Here is a 21054-nt window from a genome sequence, read left to right on the forward strand (position 1 = left end):
ATAAATTATATATAGGGAGAGGAAGGCTGGGGTTAAGACTTTTGTTATATACACTTTCAATAGAATGGTTTAACTTTAAAATGAATTTTTAAGAGTGAAAAATTAGGAAGTAGCTAATCACTAAATTAAAATTCATCTCTCAAGCCAGAACTCTCCCCTGAATTCAGGGTTTTGAGGTTATATATCTCCCTGAAAATTTAGCACATATAAAATGATTTGTTATAAATGTTGCACAGAAAATAAAACTAGATAATGTGAAAAAGAGTTACCGGAATGGTTTGCGATTTGAGGTAGGATGTTCAGGAAAAACCTTTCTGTGATGTGATTTGAGCCAACACCTGAAGGTGGTGATGGAGCGACCTCTAATGAAAATCTAAAAAAGCATTCCAGAAAGAGTACTTAGCAGGTTCTGAAGCCTGGGGTCAAGAATATGCTCAGCATTATTTAGAAAAAGCAGAGCAGCCAGTGTGGCTGGACACAGCAAATGAGAATTTGTAAGAGTTAGAACTGAAACCTCATGGGAACAGTGTTGTGGTAAGAACCACACGTATGTTGTGGTTAAAAATTTGGGTAATATTCTCAGTGTAATGAAATATTTGGGGGGGGTTGTTGTGCTGAGAAGAAAAATAATGACTTGATTATTCCAACTGATTGTGAAGAATAAGATATAGAGGAACCAAGAGTGGAAGCAGGAAGGGGAGTTTGGAGGCTTCTGTAGTGCTCGCATTGAGAGATGATGGTGACAAGGTGATTAGCAATGAATGTGGTGATACATGATCCAGGATATATTTTGGGATTAAAGCCAAAGGATAATTCTTGATGATGGTTGAGATGTGACAAAAAGAAAGGATTTAAGGATGATTATAAGATTTTTGGTTCAAGCAACTGGTACAGTTTACTTACATGACGAAGCCAGCAGAGCAGCAGATAGAAGTGGAGTTCAGAAATAAAGACATTGATTTTGGAAATGTTGGGTGTTCATTTGACATACAAATAGAGATGTTAACTAGTCAGTTGGAGGTATGCTTCTAGAATTAAAGAAATATAACTTTGAATTCCTGATTATAGATGGCAGTGAGGCCATGGGTATAGATGAAAGCAAGGAAATTATAAATAGGGAAGAGAAGAGGTCATAGCACTGACCTCTGGGATGTTTCAATAATTTGGATAAATTGAGCAAAAGACAGTGAAAAGCAGGAGACCAATGAGGTAGCAAGAAAACCAGAGTGTGTCAACTCTGAAGCCAAGTGAAGAAAGGTTTCAAGAAACGGGGTAATACACTATGTCAAATGATGCCGCTAACTCAGGTGAGATAATGACTAACTCAGGTGAGATAATGACTTAGTGACCACTGGATTTAGGGTTTTAGTTTGTTTTCAGAGTTGCCAAGAGGATTACATAAAATGCAAAGATAATTAACAAATAAATAAGATATTTAATTTTACTCTTTTCAATGTGAGAATAAAATCTAAGATACATGGGGAAGCCATCATTCCTAAGATACTTATGAGAGCCATCATATAAAATTTAATGTTTGAGAGAGTATTTGAAACAGCCCTCAAGAGACAAGTAAGATTTTAACAGATAGAGTTAGTGTGGAACAAAAGCAAAGGGACAGGGAATAATGAACAGTTTGTGTGGAATAGAGTATAGGAGATAGTGGTTGTGATAGATTGTCTACAAAGACAGCCACCAATAATTCCTTCCTTCTCTAGATCCACTATAGAGAGATGATTCTGTTACCTTCTCCCCTGACTTGCTTTGCTCGTCTTGTGACTTGCTTTAAGCTTTAAGTTAAAGAATGTCTGTGTCCCCTGGGAACCCCGAGCCACCAGGGGAAAAAGTCTCACACCCCACTCCCCACCACACACCTACTGGAGACAGAAGACACATGGACATGTCTTAGAAGATGTGAGATTACAAAGAAATAGAGGACTAGTCAGTGTCCAGACTTTTTGTCACCTCTTACCAACCACCATGCATGTGAGGAAGGCCATCTTGGATTCCTAGTCCCAGTTAAGCTGCCCTAGCTAACATCACAAGGAGAGATGAGGCAACCCAGAGGAAGCCTGCTTCGCTCCTGACCCACAGAATCATGAGCAATAAAATGGTTGATTTAAGCTACTAACTTTTGAGCAGTTTGTTTTGCAGAAGGAGATAATTGATCCAGTAGTTGATTCTAAATTAGATTAAAATATTAATTGTATCATATTTTGTGAGTGTATGAATGAGGCCTAAACTCAAGGTGCATTTCTTATCAAGATGAGCTTTGAAGATATTTTTAATGAAAAATGAGAAAATTAGTCAAGGGAATCAGCTTATACTATATATCTCTGCTTATAAAATAGTGAGTTGAAAAATATCCTGAAAGTTTTTGAAGATAGAAAGGAGGAAAAATCACAATAAAAATCAACATAACTGGGGATGCCCAATTATTTTAAATTTGTGTTAAGTACAATCAGACTTAATTAGGACAATAACATTAAAAAATAGTCCACAAAATTTTGGAAATTGAGGGTGAAGGGTAATCCCTACTTAGCTTGTGACAATAAAACTAATTGAAATTTTTAGTATCTGTAAAGTGTTTTAGGTTTCCCATATAAAATAAACTCATTTTATTATGGTCAAATACAGTTATTGCTTTTTGAAAAGCAGAAAATCTATTGAAGATTATTACCTATACAAAAAATGCAAAAATGAGACTTTATGAAAATTTTAGTGTAAATAAATCAGACTTTTAATTTAAGCAGATTTTATTGAACTACATTTGTTGAATGTCACCCTATGAGTAAATTTCACAGAGGATTTCTCTTATTTTCACTTTTCTTCATACAAAATGGCTCTTCTCCAAAACTGAAAAAAATATTTTTTCCTACACAGCATGTTGGACTGATATGCAGCCTTTGCTTCCTGAAAGTATATTATTTCCTACAATTGTACTGCTCTAAAATCTGCAATTTTTATGTGTTATTAAGTCATGCATCTTATAGAACAGCAAGATTAAGCATAATCACAACTTAGGCTTTCATTATTTTTGTAAAGAATCCCAATATGCTATCTCAGAAAAAAGCTTTTATAAAAATAATGTGAAAACTTACACTGAAGTGATCATCTAACCAGAGGGAAGAAATCAATGAGATATGATGAAAACATCATGTTTCATTTTTCCCCCAGACTCAATGCTCCTAACATGTTCTGACAATTGGATTTTTATTTTGAACAAATAATTCAGAGTCTTCATAAAGAAAACAACTCAACTGAATAAGAATAAAAGTTAACTTTAGTGCAATTTTTAAGAATCAATATGATCCTTCTGGCAAAGAGGGAACAACCCACTCACTCTAGCAAGGTGCATCAAACTAGGACACTTTTAAGTAAATTGCCCTTGTCGCTAAGGAAATGGCAACAAAATGATGTCAGGATCTATGGAATCATGGCATTGGCAAGGAGAACAAAATTAGGAGGGTAATTTTTCTTTGCTTTTCTGTAAATGGGCTTAGAGCTGGGTAAAATTGGAGTATTTGGGGGTAAGGGAAAGAGCAGAGGTGTTCTGTCCTGTAAATCATGGCTTTCATTTTCCAGAACAAGAACGATGTCTTCTATGAATGTCCTCCATAGCATCTTCTTCAAAGAGAAAGTTTTTTTTCTACGTTGAAAAATCTGTTGTTTAGTTTAACCACCCTCATTAATGATCTTAGCTAGATGTTCTGGACAACTTGCTGCAGCTTCCATATCAGCAGTTGCTGCTTCACCATGCATTTCTATGTTATGGAGATGCTTCTTTCCATAAACTTTATGAACCAACATCTGCTATCTTCACACTTTTCATCATCTGCAGCTTCCTTACCTCTTTCAGCCTTCATAAAATTGAAAGAGAATTAGGGTTTTGCTCTGGATTAGGCTTTGGCTTAAGGGAATGTTATGGTTGCTTTGATCTTCTATCCAGACCACTAAAACTTTCTCCACATCAGCAGTAAGAATGTTTTTCTTTCTTATCATTTCTCTATTCACTCACACCCTCATGTCTCATTTGAATCTTGAGCAAAGTGTGTTCTCTTTTCTTATACTTTCAAATGACATAACCTATTCATTGTGAATTATAGATGACAAAGTGATTATATAAAATTATCAACTCACAAAATGAAATCATTTAATGATTTGTAACGGTACCATTTGGATATTTCCCTTTGGTGCATAGCTCATCTACTTTTAAAAATGCCAATCATAGTTTTTTATATATTATCTAAAATCCTCCGTGGGTTGATGTAGAATTTGGATTAAGTCCAAACTGCCAGCTCCCAGGCACTACAAGTCATAATGCCTGCCTCATTTTTCACCCTCAAGCCACTGTCCATCTTGCTCACTATGGTCCAACTATACCAGACTTTATGTTTCTTCAATATACTATGTGTATTTCTAATTAGGACCTTTTGCTCCATAGATCTTTCTGTGGTGAATGCCTCAATTAAAATATTATTTCCTGAGTTGAATTCCTACAGAGAGGATTTCCTACAAATTAATATGCCTCCTCAGACACTTCATTACCATCTTTTATTTTCTTCTTATAACTTATTCCTAACTGAAATTACCTTCATCACTTATTTGATTATATATTTACTATATGTTTCTCTTACAATAAATTGCAGTCTTCACTGGAGCATGGATCTTGTCTGTCTTGTTTCCCTTGCAGTATCAGCAAACTTAATGTTTCCAGACATACAGTTAATGCTAAAAATATGAGTTAAGTAAATTATGCAGAAAGTCAAAATAAGATGATCATTAAGACACAGAGGTGTTAAGAAGTGAAACTGAAAGGTACCAAAAGAAATCTCCCACTATTTATAATTTTTGTTTTTGTTTTTGTTTTTTTCGGTACGCGGGCCTCTCACTGTTGTGGCCTCTCCCGTTGCGGAGCACAGGCTCCAGACGCGCAGGCTCAGTGGCCATGGCTCACGGGCCCAGCCGCTCTGCGGCATGTGGGATCTTCCCGGACCAGGGCACAAACCCGTGTCCCCTGCATCGGCAGGCGGACTCTCAACCACTGCGCCACCAGGGAAGCCCTATAATTTTTGATGAGCCACTCTATGCTACTAGATTTATTTTCTGAGCTTTATATGATGTTATAAGAAATTACATGCTTTCAGATGCTAACAGTGAGTACCACTGAGAGATAAGGATTAATTGTGTATAATAATATCTTATAAGTTGAATTATGGTCAAGTTCTGAGGCTCAAAACTAGAATGAGTTCTATCAAAATAATTGACAATTTAGGACATTGGTCCACTAAGCCTATTGCCCCAAGGATCTCTTGGACTAAACGCATGGGTGACAGATATGATACATCATAATTATTCAGAATAGATATTCACTCATGTGTTTATAATTTTAAGAGTATCTGAGTAGATTACCCTATCAATATTTGGCCCTACGTGAACTGACAGAGGTCTACTATTAGATGTTAACCCCTTATATTTAAAATATTTTCATCTTTAGCAGTAATATTTGAAAACTGTCAGTATTTGTGGATATAGAAACATATTATATTTAGATCTAATATTCATATCATAAGATATGATGAAGAGCACCAGGTTAGCTGAGAGAAGAGCTCCAAGAGAATGAGAACTTGACAAGGGGAACTGAAAGTAATTTGAGAGTATTGATATTTGGCTTTCTGGTATGGGTGGTTCCAAAAATAAGGTGGTAGCATAAAGGTTCCTGAAAGGTGAGCACACATCTGCTCAAAGATGAGTAGATTATCAGCAGGAGGAGATGAATATTAAAATTTTCAAAATAAGTGATTGCAATAATTCTAATAGGAACAAAATAGGATACATTTAGGGCCAAAAGAGAGAGCATATAATTTATCTTCTGATTTTAGAAGTGAACACATTAAATATATTTATGGAAACTCATAGTTCACAAAATAGTCTATTGTGAATTATAATTATTTCATTGCAGACTCACAATATTCTTTCAAATAATATTATATCCCTGTTATAGAGTTAAAAATATTTAGATTCCTAGATATTAAACACTTGGCCCAATTTACACCATTAATGTCTCTAAACCATATGTTCTATACTACTCTATTTTTTTAGTTTTAGAAAACTATATCTGATGTAACTACAGAAAGAAGAGAAGGAAGCTTTTAGTTCAATTGAGGGAGATAAGGATAATTCCGAATTGTGACTTTTGTCTTTGTATTGGTGCTTACTATCTCTGCTTACTACTTTGAAGAATAATATTCAAAGTAGTTACACTGTAAAAATAAAGATAAGAAATCAATACATATAAGTTTAAAAAAATGAAAGGCTGTGAAAGGAAATTCCATGAAAATGGTTCATTTATTGAGTAACTCCTAGTCCTGTAGGCACACAGAGACAAACTTCATCAGAGAGGCTTCTCTTTTCTTATAAAATAATAAAGGCATCTTAGTGGCACTTTGGGGCTTACCCTCTCATTTGGGATATAGTGATCAAACTAATCATTGTTTTAAAATTATAATATTAAATGATTTTTAGGTGAATTACCTTAATTTATTATTTAAGAGATACATTTCAATTATGTAAATGTATTATTAATATGCTATGTTTGATTATATGTTCTTATTTAGGATATATTAATTTTATATAAAGAAAAATACATAAGGGTATGGAAACAGGAGATAAATCAGCTTGAAAACAGTAAATTAGGACAATTTAATACCTTTTTAACAAAAAAGATCCAAATGTAAAATAGATTATGCTTAAGAGTTGGTCATTTATTTTCTTCATTTCTTTAGGGAAGAGGGAAAACTATAAGGAATTACACACTAACTGTAAAATTAAGCTACAACAAAGAAACAACCACAATTAAACAAATTAAAACAAGGTAAGACACTGGTAAGGATGATTGGTTTATAAACCTTACAGTGTCATAAATAGTGAGAGTTGTCACCATATTAAAAGCCTGTTTGAACAGGTGTGTGTTGTGAGGAGTATTCATTTGACAATGTATTTTGCAAATACACATTTATGGTAATGTCCTGTAACCATCCCGGGATGGAATTAATTATTGAACCATTAAGGCTTACTGTTAATACTATGTGTTGATATTATTAACAAAAGTCTGGTTGTATCATTACAAGATATTTTTTAACAATTTGAAATGTTCCTAAATAGTATATGGTAAATTAAGTTAAAGCTGCAGTCTTGGGCGCTCTTTAACATAAATCATAGCAATATTCTTTTGGATCTGTCTACTAGGGAAGGGAAATGGAAGCAAAAGTAAACAAATGGGACCTTATTAAACTTAAAAGCTTTTGCACAGCAAAGAAACCTTCTTCAAAAAGACAACCTACAGAATGGGAGAAAAATTTTGCAAATTATACGGCTGATAAGGGATTAATATCCAAAATATATTAATAGTTCATACAACCCAATATCAAAAAAAAAACCTAAATGAAAAATGGATGGAAGACCTGAATAGACATTTTTCTAAAGAAGACATACAGATGGCTAACAGACTCACAAAAAGATGCTCAACATCACTAATCATCAGAGAAATGCGAATAAAAACCACAATGGGATATCACCTCACACCTGTCAGAATGGCTATCATCAAAAAGACCACAAATAACAAATGTTGGCGAGGATGTGGAGAAAAGGTACCCCTTGTTCGCTGTTGGTGGGACTGTAAATATGTTTAGCTGCTGTGAAAAACAGTATGGAGATTCCTCAAAAACCTAGAAATAAAACTACCATATTACCCAGCAATTCCACAGCTGGGTGTATATCTTAAGAAAATGAGGGCTTTCCTGGTGGCGCAGTGGCTGAGAGTTCGCCTGCTGATGCAGGGGACACGGGTTCGTTCCGCGGTCCGGGAAGATCCCACATGCTGCGGAGCGGCTAGGCCCGTGAGCCATGGCCACTGAGCCTGCGCGTCCGGAGCCTGTGCTCCGCAACGGGAGAAGCCACAACAGTTAGAGGCCCGCGTACCGCAAAAAAAAACCAAACTGCAGTCTTTTTTCTGCTTTAAGGCAAAGTTTATAATAAGGAGAGTTGCCTGATATTTTGTAATATTGCTTAATAGAAAAATCATACTACATGACCTAGAAACTTATAAGAAAACACCTGTAAATTTAGCTGCAATATATTAGTCTCAATGAGAAATAAAAGCATGACAAGAGTTACTATGCATCTCCTTATTTTTAAAACTTTAAGATGGTGTGTGTACATTATGTGTTAGTCCTACAATATGTTGGCTACTAGGTGAAAGAAATCTAAACTTACTTTTGGATAATTAAGCTGTTAACAACTTTAATCAACATATAAATTCACAATAGTAAAAGGGAATGAGGAAATTATTATGTTCAGAAATAAAATTCTAAATAAATAAATCCCAATTAATCATTTTGCACGTATCTCTTTTTTGCTAAGGTATTAAAATTGTATTTAAATTTAACAATTTAACTTTTATATTAAATATATAATACTTATATGTCCCTTGATGTATCCCCAATACACCCCAACTGTCGTTATTATCATTATTCAATGGCAAATCATTTTTAGAATATATAAGTGTTAAATCACTTTTGATTATGTGGGGGTTTTTTTCTTATTGAATCTGCATCTCCAGTATGATATTACTCTATGCCAAGATTTTGTAAAATGACTAAGCTAGACTTATTGGGTCAAACTTATCAATAGAAACATTTAGTAAGTAACTCAATATCAGAAAAAAGAAGCCCCTTATTGGCCTATCAGAGCTGAAGGATTTTTCATCTTTTTCTATATTTGTATTTGATTAAGTGTTGATGCTGCTAAATCTGACTCTATCTGATTTTAGCTCTTTTTTTCAGTCTCATTCTGTACTGAGACACAACTCTTCATCTGTGGGGCTTTATAACCCATGGTTTCACAGCTATCTAATTCATAAAAAAAGCTCCATGTATAGTTTTCTTCCAAAAGAAGTCTTGCATTAAATACTAAGTGGTCATGTTAATATAATCCTACCACACCTTTTCATCACTTATTGAAATCTTTAAATGCTTTTTTAGAGTTAAAGTGGTACCTCCTCTGAATTGTCCACGACTCTTGTCTGTCCATGATGCAAAATTCACTTTCGTGCTTCTACTTGGGTTTTCTTGAAAATACTTTCATAGATATAATCTGAGAGGAGCTCACTTTCTAGCCTAATCTAGCCACCAATCCACCCTAGTGATGGGCTGCACAGATACTCACCAGGCAGAAGGAGGACATTGGCTGCTGGTTTACTGCCAGCTACTCCTCTCAGGACATTTATTCTTCCATCCTCTTCTGCCTATGCACTCGACTAAGGCAAAAAACAACACACAGCCCCCTGTTACCTTGCAGCAAACCATTGCTCTCACATAGGCTTGCCAGGAATATTAAACAGCAAAACATATGATTGTTATTATGATCTTACCAGTGTAAACATGGATTAATCTTAACCAAAAATGATAAATATGAACAGATAACAACATTATCCTAGGCACAGAAAGAGAGATAACAGGTCGAAATGTGTGAATTGTATTAAATAACTATTTCCTACATATGTAATTTGGGATGTGTAGAGTAAGTTTAAAATATATGGGTAATACTATCAGTTATATGTAAGAAGATGCAATATCCATAAAAGACATGACTTTAATTATAAAAATTTAGGAAAACATATACCAAAAGATCAATAGTAATTATCTCTGAAAGTGATGAGATGACAAATGAAAAATATCCTTTTCAATTTTTACTAGATACATTTCAATATACATTTGTTTTTGTTTTAGTATGCTTTAGGTTTATGATAAAATTAAGGTATCTTAAAAAATAAGAACATCTGTTCATCATAAAAGAAACACATCAGAGGTCTGGAGATATATTTTCAATACTTGTAACTGAAATATGTTGGCATGCTAAATATAGAAAAAATTCCTGTAATCAAAAGCAACAACAACAAAAATAAAATGACAATTCAGTGAGCATGCATATCATTGAAGAGGAAATTATTTGCCACTTACTGTGTAAATGCATGTCTTAATATATGATAGAATATAATATATATATGTATATACACATTTACTGACAGTTATTTTTCACATATAATTATTCATATTATGTTATATAAATGAATCGACATATATCATTTATATTATATGTATAACATATATATGTAATAGAGTGTGTATATATATATATTGTACACTATGTATTATATATAATGTTATATATAATTGTGAATATATACTGTACATAATATACTATATATTATAGATATTATATATATTATTATAATATATATTATAGAGCCCATGCTGCACAACAAGAGAAGCCACCACAATGAGAAGCACCAAGCACTGCAATGAAGAGTAGCCCTCACTCCCTGCAACTAGAGAAAACCCGCATGCAGCAAGGACCCAAAGCAGCCAAAAATAAATAAATTAAAAATAAAAGAAGAGATGAGTGGTAGGTACATTTATCCTTAATTTATATAACTCATAAATTCTATCTATTACATTATACTTCAAAAATAAGAAAATACATTTTAATAAATACATCAAACATAAATAAACATAATTAATTATAATTGACTAAGAGGGTTATAGTTTTTTCAGTAACTTATTAAAGACATTTTAAGTTGGTTGTAATCCATTGTATGCCAGTTATTCACCAGAGATATCTGATGTTGGAAACTAGTAATTATGCTATTATTCCTGTATTACTTTCCATCTTTGCATAAATATATTTAATGATTTAAAAAATACTTTCTGTTCATTTGGATGCAAAGGTGAACAAATTATTGAAACAATATCACTTGACCAGAATTTCTACATGTTCCCAAACCAGCATTATGCAAAAGTGCCATTATCTCACATAGTATCCTTTCTGTAAATGTCAGAGAAAATAAACTTGAGGTCATATTCAGCTTATATTTTCCTAATTATTCATTATTTTCATAAATATTTTTGAACCTTTTCAATTTGCAGTTTTATAAACTATGTAAAACTAAATTGTGCATCCATCCTCTACCAGGAAGCAGGAAGATATATAGGATGTTCCATATCACCCTACAATCTGGTACATCCTATGCTATTGGAGGTTTTAGTCTTAGGGAAAGATACAGTAATCTATTTATGGCAAGCCCCAATGGGAGGAAAAATATGTAAGATCTGAGATTGTGGAGTAAGTTTATACTATCTTCAGTAGATACTTGTATGTCCTTTTAAAACTCTTGGCATGTCAAGGCCTTGGCAGAAAGAGAACATTTGATCATGGAACACCAAGTGGCCATACACCTAAAACTTCTGATATGGGTTCTGTTGGTCTCACCAAGTCATAAAAATGGACATATCTAGCAGTAGTCCATCACAAGATGAAACTGGTATACCCAGGATTGAGCCTGATCATGACCAAAAGGCATGTGTAAAATGCAAGAGCAGATGAGTAGATCAGACCCCCATGTCACCCACCGAAGTTGTACCAGTTCCCCTTACTGTTTGTTCCTGTCCAGTGGGGAGGTTCCATATGGCCAACTGAAGGAGGAAGAAAAAGCCCAAGTTTGATTTTCAGACTTTTTTTTTATCAAAGGGTAGTTGATTTACAATATTTTATTAGTTTCAGGTGTACAACATAATGATTTGAAAATTTTGTAGATTATACTCTATTTAAAGTTATTATAAAACATTGTCTATATTCTCTGTGCTGTATAGTATATCCTTGTAGGTTATTTATTTTATATATAGCAGTTTGTACCTCTTAATCCCCTATTCCTATCTTGGCCCTCCCCATTTCCCTCTCCCCAGTGGTGACCACTAGTCTGTTCTCTGTATCTGTGAGTCTGTATCTGTTTTGTTATATGTATTCATTTGTTTTAATTTTTAGATTCCACATATAAGTGATATAATAGAGTATTTGTCTTTCTCTGTCTTAACTAATTTCACCAAGAATAACAAGATACATCCATGTTGTTGAAAATGACAAAATTTCATTCTTCTTTATGTCTGAGTGTATACATATGTACACACATACACACACACACACACACCCCACATCTTCTTTATTTATTCATGTGTTGATGGATACTTAGGTTGCTTCCATATCTTGGAATACACAATAGTGTAAATCATATTTCTTTGAACATTGGGGTGCGTGTATCTTTTTAAATTAGTTATTTCATTTTCTTTTTCTTTTTTTTTTTTTTTGCGGTACGCGGGCCTCTCACTGTTGTGGCCTCTCCCGTTGCGGAGCACAGGCTCCGGACGCGCAGGCTCAGTGGCCATGGCTCACGGGCCTAGCCGCTCCGCAGCATGTGGGATCTTCCCGGACTGCAGAACGAACCCGTGTCCCCTGCATCAGCAGGCGGACTCTCAGCCACTGTGCCACCAGGAAAGCCCTCATTTTCTTAAGATATACACCCAGCTGTGGAATTGCTGGGTAATATGGTAGTTTTATTTCTAGGTTTTTGAGGAATCTCCATACTGTTTTTCACAGCAGCTAAACATATTTACAGTCCCACCAACAGCGAACAAGGGGTACCTTTTCTCCACATCCTCGCCAACATTTGTTATTTGTGGTCTTTTTGATGATAGCCATTCTGACAGGTGTGAGGTGATATCCCATTGTGGTTTTTATTCGCATTTCTCTGATGATTAGTGATGTTGAGCATCTTTTTGTGAGTCTGTTAGCCATCTGTATGTCTTCTTTAGAAAAATGTCTATTCAGGTCTTCCATCCATTTTTCATTTAGGTTTTTTTTTTGATATTGGGTTGTATGAACTATTAATATATTTTGGATATTAATCCCTTATCAGCCGTATAATTTGCAAAATTTTTCTCCCATTCTGTAGGTTGTCTTTTTGAAGAAGGTTTCTTTGCTGTGCAAAAGCTTTTAAGTTTAATAGGGTCCCATTTGTTTACTTTTGCTTCCATTTCCTTTGCCTAGTAGACAGAGCCAAAAGAATATTGCTATGATTTATGTTAAAGAGTGTTCTGCCTATGTTTTCTTCTAAGAGTTTTTTGGTTTCCAGTCTTACATTTAGGTCTCTAATCTATTTTGAGTTTATTTTTTTATATGGTGTGAGAAAATGGTGTAATTTCATTATTTTACATGTAGCTGTCCAATTTTCCTAGCACCACTTTAGAAGAAGCTGTCTTTTCCTCATTATGTATATTCTTGCCTCCTTTGTCCTGGATTAATTGACCATAAGTGCATAGGCCTGTTTCTAGGCTCTCCATTCGGTTCCATTGATAAAGATATACATTTTTAAATAAATTTATTTATTTATTTTTGGCTGCGTTGGGTCTTCGTTGTTGCATGCAGGTTTTCTCTAATTGCAGCAAGCGGGCTTCTCATTGCCGTGGCCTCTCCTGCTGTGGAGCACTAGCTCTAGGCGCGCAGGCTTCAGCAGTTGTGGCACATGAGCTCAGTAGTTGTGGCACACAGGCCTAGCCGCTCCGCAGCATGTGGGATCTTCCCAGACCAGGGCTGGAACCCATGTCCCCTGCATTGGCAGGCAGATTCCCAGCCACTGTGCCACCAGGGAAGCCCAAGATATACATTTTTAAAACATATTTTCTATTTTTTCTCAAAGCCTTGATGAAACTGCTAAATGGTGTTTCAGAGGGCTCTGAGGAGCTCTGGTTCTTTATGTCTCAGCACAGAAAGAATTCGGTGAGAGCCAAAGTGATAGATAAGAAGTGACTTATTAGAATAGGACGCTTGTGAGGCTTACAAGCGGGTGGGCTAGAGGGTGCCACACCCGGAGAACTTAGTGGGCTACAGTTTTATAATCAGAGGAAAAGTGGGGAGGGGGAGAAAACCACTTTCTTCCTCATTCTTGAGGAGACGTCAAGCTTCCATCATCAGCTCCCCCTCCATGTCAGGCGGGGAAGTTTTCTTGTCCCTACATGGTCAAGCTGGGACTGTCACTGTGCAATGGAAATGGTAAAAAGACAGTGACATATGTTACAAATGGTAAATCATCTCAGGTTACAGTATAATGTCACCCTTTCCTTGTATTTTTGTTTTTAGTGTGCACAAAGGAGCATGTCCTACCGCGCTCACTGACCAGGATGTGGTTCTCATGCTACCATTGTTTATGGTTTTGGGGCAAGTCTCATGCTTCTGTTGCATGACTTTGTTGCTAAGCATGCCTGCTTGGTTTTGTGGTTAAGCAAACCTGCTTTCTTGAGTGATCATTAACTTATAGGGGTCTCCCATACTTTTTTCTTTACCTACAATCCCTTAGTAAGATTAACTATTTAATTACCTACTTTGTCCCTTTACTCTGTCCCTATCATTACTTATTATTAAAATAAATTCAAAAAAATAAATAAATAAATTCAATAGTAGTAATAGCCTCAGAGTATCATCCAGAAAAAAATTAATATAGGGTAAGCCAGACGTTAAGAACAAAAATATTAGCTATTATTATGTCAAATTTTTTTCTTAATATTTCCATATATTTTGTCTATAATTCAGTTTCTCTGGTTTTAATTATTTCAGTGGAAATATCCTCATGCCCTTTTTAAAACACAAATAATAGGAAGAGTCCAAGTTACTGAACTGGATTTTCTGGACTAAGTAAACCAACTTTGTGAGCCAGTTATACATAACATTTTTTTTTGCAAGTCACATTTAAAAAAATGTTTCTAACATGTACGTTGCCATTTTATTTTCTTAGCAGTTTCTTTTTGTGAGCAACATTTTTTTAAAAACCTGACATTGTATAAATTATCATTGAAACTCACAATTCTGTTGCCACTTCGTTGAAAATCAATTGATCGTATACATATTTCCTTCTAGATTCCATGATCAATTTTCCTATTCTTCCACAAATACCACACTCTGTTTGTGTGTGTGTGTGTGTGTGTGTGTGTGTGTGTGTTTATTTATTTATTTATTTTGCGGTACGCGGGCCTCTCACTGCTGTGGCCTCTCCCATTGTGGAGCACAGGCTCCAGACGCGCAGGCTCAGCGGCCATGGCTCACGGGCCCAGCCGGTCCGCGGCATGTGGGATCTTCCCGGACCAGGGCACGAACCCGTGTCCCCTGCATCGGCAGGCGGACTCTCAACCACTGCGCCACCAGGGAAGCCCCACACTCTATTTTTATTGTTAATTCTTAGTCCCCTCCTCCCCAAGCCCTCACTTACTTTTTACTTCCCCTCCCCCTCCTCCTCTTTTTCCTTCTTTTATTCCTATAACTTCTAACTTTTCTTTTGGAGAGAACTAAACAAAGTAACATAGCAATTCATCATAAGATATTTTCCTACAAATATCTTAAAGGGATAAACATTATCAATTCCTCTACATGAGAAATAATATAAAATATAAATTATAAGTTTGTGCTGGAATTAGATTGCCTGGATTTGAATTCCAGCTTCAACACGTGCTAGTTGTAAATTCTGCCTTACTACCTTTTTCTGTATTTTTTTATATTATTTATAAAGTGGGAATTATTATAGTAACCACCTTATAGGGTTGCTTTGAGATTAAATAATGTATTTAAAGACAGAGTACAATTCCCGACTCAGAAAAAGTTCTCAGTGAATGCTAGCTATTTTTGTTTAATACTCTGAGAGTCTTCTGTTTCTTTGGCATTAATAAGCATATGTAGAAATAAAAAAGGCCTGCTTGTCAAAGCCCATTGGTTATTGGTGGATTATTTATTGTGGTACTGAAAATAAGCAGCAGTTAATTTTTAGATGGAAATTCTCTTTTCCTGCTTCTTTCCTGAACTCCCATGATATTGTGTCAGACTTCTTTCTGTGCTTTCTAAAGCAATTGGGGAGTTTATTTAAAGAACAACACATGAAAATAAGGCAACCAGATCATGGATATTTGATTTTTTTCCCACAGGATGCCAGGACCAAAACACATACCATTGTTTTCCTAAGCAAATGGACTCTAGGACAGCTGCTAACAATGGAAAGAAACATTGAAGTTATTCAAATTACTGGAGTTCTCTGGTGATCAGATTCTCTTGCTTTTCAGAAACAGCAGAGGATTTTTTAAATTTCCATCTAATGCTGTGAAGTGTCTGCTTTTTCTGTTTTTCTTGCAGACTTTCAACTTGTTTCTACAAGATAGCTAAGAGACCCATTGCATCATATCGAAACACTCCATGTCACAGTATCATATTATATCTGTTCAACTGTAATGACTTATCTTCTATGTTCAGAGCTTTCCCCTCAGAGACTGCTGGCTTGTTTATAGTTTAGCTGCAATTGGGCCAGGTGATGACTCTTAAAACAATGACAGCACAGCCATGTGGTACCAGCATGATGCCTTACAGATGGGACTGTAGTCAGGATGCTTGTCAATTTTTATGGAAAGTATCAAGGCCAACCTTATAGTCCAATAATTTTAGAAACAATACAGTATAAAGTTTAAGGATGTATGTAGTTTGACTGGGTTAGAATCTTAACTCTGCCATCTTCTAGTTGCTGAAATTCTCTGATCATTGATTTTTCTCATCATTATAAATAGACATACTGACAGTACTTATAACAATAAATGTACTTTTAAAAACAGTTCTCAGTAAGCATTAGCTATTATTACTATCTGTCTTATGCCTACTGTTAGATGCAAATGCTAAGTTCTGATGCCTGATTTTCCTACCAGGTGGAGAAATACCCATAGAGTAAAACTCTTGACCCTTCTAAACCTATTCACACACTCCTCCAGAGAAGAGGAGTGAGTTGATTGGTGAGTTTAAGAGCAGGAGCTAGTCATGAAAAACAAAACTCCTTCCTTGTTTTCTCACATAGAATCTGGATGCCTTCAAGAAAGAGTTATCATACTCTGTTACTCTATTCTGCAAACATTTTGAGAGAAGGCCACTCTAAGCGAAGCCTGCACTTTTTCAGAACTGCCTAATGACTAGTCAAATTAGTCAGTATTTATTAGATCAGTGAATCTGTCTAATTTTCTGAATCATTCCTAAAATCTCAGTTTTGCCAGTGTATCACCTAAGTCACTTGTTCCAATATCAGCTAATCTCTTCATTTTGAAATTGGCTAGAGGGAAAAAAGAAGAGTGAATTTTAGACTCCTCAAATCTCAATATCTCCTACTCTACAGTATACTTTTAGAGGACCAAGTTTTTTGGTTTTTTTTTTTTGCGGTACGCGGGTCTCTCACCGTTGTGGCCTCTCCCATTGCGGAGCACAGGCTCCGGATGTGCAGGCTCAGCGGCCATGGCCCACGGGCCCAGCCGCTCCACAGCATGTGGGATCCTCCCAGACCGGGGCACTAACCCGCGTCCCCTGCATCAGCAGGCAGACTCCCAACCACTTTGCCACCAGAGAAGCCCAGGACCAAGTTTTGATTATCTTTGATTCCCAGTTATCTTTGAACGACAGCTAAGTTTCCCGGTATATAATATATTTTGTAGTTTATATATAATATTTTGCATAATAAGATCCTATATCCAGGTAGGATACAACCATTTAGCTTCAATTAGCACTCTCTTTTTTTCATATGACCTAACTGTATTGTACTCTGTCACTTTGTACTTGTCATCAGAAAATAGTACCACCTAGATACATTGAACTAAATATCTGCTCTGTCTTCAGCTCATTCTTAGAGACACTGCTCAGAATTCAATTTCTCTTTGAAGTTTCCCTGAGCAGTGGAGTCGGCAAATATTTATTGAGCATTATATGTCTCCTGCACTGTACTAAACACTGGATAAAAAAAAAAGTTGATAAATATGACAATGTATTTCCAGCATAATGGGGTAGACAAGCCCATTATAAACATACTTATGATCTAAACCAATACGTATTTGTAATATGCTGATGTAAGTTGAAGGAGAAAATGATAAATCCTTAGTGGTTCAAGTACAACTGACGGATGTTGGAAAATATTCAGAATAAATATAATTGGCTTTGAAAGATGTTTTAGAAACAAGAGAGATGTATGGTTGTGAAACATTTCAATATGTCCAAGTGATTGTTACTGGCAGAATATAAACAAGATTAAGTCTGAAGAGACTTCCTGAGATCTGGAGTTTTAAAGGTTCACTGAAAACAATATCGGAGGGATAGGGTAATGACAGGAAAGGAACAGAGAAAGAACAGAGTGCTCTGAGAAGTGAGTGGCAGATGAATAAGAGGAAACTTGAAGAATTTTGAATAAAAAAGCAAAGACAGATTTGTTAGAGGGAGATGTTGGAAAAAATATTTGTAGGATGGGTAAATTTGAACATATTTATTGACTGAGAGAAAATTAAAAATTAGAAAAGTGTGTAGTAAGTAATTTAATTGTATCCAAAGAGAAAGCTGGCTTTTGCCCTAAGCTTCTGAGAGTTACACTCTAAGCTCTTGAAATCCCCTGTCTTACAGGATTGTCTTTGTTGGCCTGGAGCATTGTTATAGTCTAACAATGTGATTTAGGATAGGGCTTTGAGTCACACATCATCACTTTGACCTCCAGAGGTATTGTAGAGTGAGGTTGCCATATAGGTAGTTGACCTGGTAGCCCCAATAAAAATCTTTGAACATCAAAGCTCAGATAGACTTCCCTGGTTGGCAATGTTCCATGTGTTTTGTCACACATAGATGTCAGGAAAGGAGTACACTTCCACAGACAGAGGACAATGGAAGCTCCGTGTTTGACACTTTCCTGGATTCTGCCATTTGTGCTTCCTCCCTTGGCTGATTTTGATTGTATCCTTTCCCAGTAATAATTCATAACTTTGAATATAACAACTCTCAGTAAGTTCTATGAGTCCTTCTAGTGAATTATGAAACCTGAGGGTGGTTTTGGGAACCCTCCATCCCTGAACTTACAGTTGTTGTCAGAAGTGAGGATAGTCTTATAGACTGTGTGTGCTCCTTCTATCTTTGTAAAAAAGATGTTGAAAGCTAATAAGAATGAGGATATAGCAGATCAAGGTGGTGAAAAGAATGCAATAAGGATAAGAATTACAGGGCTTATATTTGTCCAGATGAGGGACACCACAACTTGACACCTTGAGGGTAAGGGAACATGGCATGGGTGTAGATGTGTGTGGGTGAGAAGTAAAGGAATGGAAAGCTCTGGTTGATTCATACTAGAGGGACCCATTGTTCTTCATGAATGGAAGAGAATTTGTCTAATAAGTGGTTTTAAATAAAGGTTTAAATAAGTGTGAATTTTTCAAAAACCTGCAAAAGGAACTAAGAAATGTTGTGGTCAGCCAGAAGAGCTCAGAAACAACCAAAAAACTGTAAATCAAGCAAATCTAGAAAATGTGAATATTTACCCACAACATAGCTTTATTCCTCCTTTTCCATTTCTGCATAGTCAGCTGTGAGCTTTATCAAGGTCTTCTGCCAGAGCAGGAAATCATGGCAGCAGTGGGAAGGAAGAAGGCACTCTGTGAGCAGAGTGCTCATTGAGAGACACTTCTTCAGAGGGGTAGAGAGGCATTTAGATAAGAAGCACTTGGGCCTTGTTTTCAGATAGTTACAGTTACTATGCTGATACCTCTGAAAGGGAAAAAATTAGATAATTGATTCTAACTAGTTATGGGCAATAATATGGCTACTACACAATGGACAGGGAAGAGGATGTCTGGATTTAGTGGATTTTCTGGACTTCATCCAAAATTAGAAGTAAAAAGAAAACTATAACAAGCCAAAATAAGAATAACCATTAATGACACAGCCTTCTTAGGAGTGCATGTTTAGGTCTGTCTGCCAAATAAATATGTCCAGCTAAAGTGCTGGATGAGGGCAAAGCAAACATTGAGTAGGAAATTGGAGAAAGGAAGCTATGACTCCTAACTCCAGCCACATAACCAGTTGCAGGCACGAGGACTATAGTAACTATATGTATTTTTCTTCCTTGCCTTGATATTTAACTGTATGAAATATTTTCTTTTTCCATTCCCCACTATCTGATAACAGAAATAAGTTGTGTAAATAACATTCAGCTCTATAATTCAGCATTTAAGTTATAGTACATAAACTATTGTGACTAGGCAAAGAAAGAAAGAAGTTACCCCTTTTAGGAAGAATGTAAGCATGTGTGTGGTTGTACAAAGAACAAATACATCACATCAGGCAGGCATGGTGCTGTTATCCTCTTCATTCAGAAGTGAACTGCGTGTCAATGGGTCGCATATAAATACAGAGTTGAGATGGTGTAGACTATGCTGGGTTGTCTGTCATCAATTTATTCCCTTCTCAGGTCTCCTCTGCCTCACAGAAAATAGCACAGAGCTTAATTTTGCAAAGTTCCCTTCCACATATGGTTTCAGGCTAGGGTTTGACATTACACAACATTCACGAGTGATTTACAAGGTGAAAGACAAAACTACTCCCCAAGGACAGTTGAATTGAAGTGGCTTTCTGGCAGACTTTTGAGAAGACACAGCTGCCACAGACTGAGGTAGATGGTGAGAACTTAGCAAAGATTCTTAAAAATTGCAGTAACTTTATTTATTTTTTTAAGAAGATGTTGGGTAGGAGTTTATTAGTTAATTTATTTATTTCTGCTGTGTTGGGTCTTCGTTTCTGTGCTAGGGCTTTCTCTAGTTGTGGCAAGCAGGGGCCACTCTTCATCGCGGTGCGCAGGCCTCTCACTATCGTGGCCTCTCTTGTTGCGGAGCACAGGCTCCAGATGCGCAGGCTCAGTAGTTGTGGCTCACGGGCCTAGTTGCTCCATGTCATGTGGGATCTTTCCAGACCAGGGCTCGAACCCGTGTCCCCTGCATTAGCAGGCAGATTCTCAACCACTGCACCACCAGGGAAGCCCTGCAGTAACTTTATTTTGAGCTCTTGAGAACCACACTCTTCAGGACTTGAGGTGGAGATATTTATTAGAAGCTTTTATGTTCATCATTCCTCAGCTCTTCCCAGTTGTGTGAGCTCGTAATTCCCTTATTAAACTCTTTATTTCTGGAATACATGTCCTTGCTTTTATTTTCCTAACCAAATCCTGACAGAAAGAGCAGATAATCTCATTATGTAGATATGGAAATGTGCTAGAATCTTCTTTAGTGTGTTTTTGTATGAATTGAACCATGTGAAATTTGTCCCAGTGTTTAAGAAAATTAAGTTTATTTGAGA

The 21054-nt window shown here is 36.0% G+C and overlaps 1 pseudogene; it reads left to right on the top strand.

Moving 5' to 3' along the window:
* The first annotated feature begins 903 nt into the window (after positions 1-903).
* The window catches only part of LOC116748616, a 55002-nt pseudogene continuing 34851 nt past the window's right edge, over positions 904-21054 (top strand).

This window comes from Phocoena sinus, chromosome 2 (genome assembly GCF_008692025.1).
Source record: "Phocoena sinus isolate mPhoSin1 chromosome 2, mPhoSin1.pri, whole genome shotgun sequence".
Classification (NCBI taxonomy): Eukaryota; Metazoa; Chordata; class Mammalia; order Artiodactyla; family Phocoenidae; genus Phocoena; species Phocoena sinus.